The 1,889-nt window shown below is 37.0% G+C and overlaps 1 pseudogene across 1 annotated transcript; it reads left to right on the forward strand.

The window, feature by feature from the left end:
- Positions 1–668: 668 nt before the first annotated feature.
- Positions 669–1,889, forward strand: LOC120087033 (putative long-chain-alcohol O-fatty-acyltransferase 5 pseudogene; annotated as a pseudogene). The gene has a single exon (XR_016532405.1). The product of XR_016532405.1 is annotated as a putative long-chain-alcohol O-fatty-acyltransferase 5 pseudogene (transcript).

A 1,889-nucleotide genomic window follows, 5' to 3' on the forward strand; every position in this document is an offset into this window, starting at 1 on the left:
GAAAGAAAATAAAAAAAAAAAAAAGGGAGGAAGAAGGAAAGGATAGAAAATGAAAAAACAATAAAAGTAAAAAGCAAAAATTGGAGAAATAAAAGAAAATTTAAAAAAAGGTAAGCAAGAAAAACTGCCGAAAGAAAAAAATAATAAATGATAAAAAAAGGGGAAAACAAAAAACAACAAAAATGAAAGAAAATAAAAAAGAAAAAAAAAGGGAAGAAACAAAAATTGGAGAAAAGAAAAAAAGTAAAAAAAGAAAGAAGAAGTTGTACAACAAGATAAGACAACGAAGGGAAAATTGAAAATTAAAAAATACAAAAATTGACTAGTTAACACTTCCATATTTGCATATACGTTAAAGAAATGATATATTTGTAGATTTTTTTCCTTTATTTTGCTATTTATTATAAATATCTTTAATTTTGCACATAGTAAAATTTATTTTAACAATTTCAAAATAATTTCCAAAATAAATTATTACTCAATTGTCCAATCATACTTTGTTACAAATTCATCTTTTAAGTTTTTTTCTTTTGAAAACTTATTTTCTTACTGTTTTGTCAGAAAAATATTTTAAATGGTTTACTTTACATATGTGATTAGTGAGATGCACAAAAGATAAGTACATCATTCTCTATATATCAATTTTTAACTTCACACAAGCAAAAGCAACAGCCATGGATGGGGAACTCAAGAGCTTCATCAAAGTCTCCCTCACAATTATGGTGTCGCTATTATACTCCTATTTCATAGCTTCAAAGATTCCCAAAGGCAAATTCAGGCTCTTCTCTCTCTTCCCTGTTTTCTTTCTCTTCGCCCTTCTTCCCCCCTCTCTCTCCTCCATCTTCCTCACCGGCACGGTCGCCTTCTTCATCACTTGGCTCACAACCTTTAAACTTTTTCTATTTTCATTCAATTTGGGCCCTCTTGTTTCCGACCCACCATTGACATTCCCTCTCTTTGCCTCAGTTGCCTGTCTTCCAATCAAAATCAAGCCAAAAGAAACAGACCAAGATTATAAATATCTCAAAAAATATTCAAATCCCAAGTTGGGTCTAAATTTGCCCGCCAAAATCTTGCTCTTCGCCATCTTGATCGCCATCGACGACCGCATTGACCGGCTACGGCCAAATGGAAAGCTCTGCGTCTACTGTGCAACACTATATCTCTTTGTCGACGTTCTTCTAGGTGTGTCGAGTGCTTTTGTTCGATCGGCATTCGACAACGTTGTGCTCGAACCATCATCGAATGAGCCTTACTTGGCGACGTCGCTCCAAGATTTTTGGGGGAGGAGGTGGAATTTGTTGGTGTCGAATACTCTGCGCTACGGCATTTACAGGCCAGTTCGAGCTGCAGTGGAGGGTGTAGTGGGGAAGCGGTTGGCGGCAGGAACGGGGGTGATGGCGGTGTTTGTCGCGTCGGGAGTGATGCATGAGCAATTGGTGTACTACATTACTAGAGAAGTTCCCACTTGGGAAGTCACATGGTTCTTTGTTCTTCAGGGGGTGTCTGTGGTGGTGGAATCTGAGTTGAAGGCGGTTGTGGGACGATGGTGGCGGCCGCCGGCGGTGGTGGCATGGCTATTAACGCTGACTTTTTTGGTCGTAACCGCTGCATGGTTGTTCTTTCCACCACTATTGAGGGCTGGTATTTTTGCTGGACTTCTTAGAGAATTAAAGATGGTGGAAGAGTTTGCATGGAAACTCGTTTTAAGTTTATTTTAGAAAGGACTAGACTAAAAGAGCTTAAGATCAAGTTGGTAACTATGAAAATTGGAATTTGAACGATTAAATGTGGTTTAAATTGTTCGTTGTCGTGGAAAATTTATCTCCAAACTTATGTATGTTCATCAATAGTCTAGTTAAAATTTTTAAGTTTTGAGTTATTTAGTT

The sequence above is a fragment of the Benincasa hispida genome, chromosome 9 (genome assembly GCF_027475165.1).
Source record: "Benincasa hispida cultivar pf3 chromosome 9, pf3_genome.v1.1, whole genome shotgun sequence".
In the NCBI taxonomy this organism is placed as follows: Eukaryota; Viridiplantae; Streptophyta; class Magnoliopsida; order Cucurbitales; family Cucurbitaceae; genus Benincasa; species Benincasa hispida.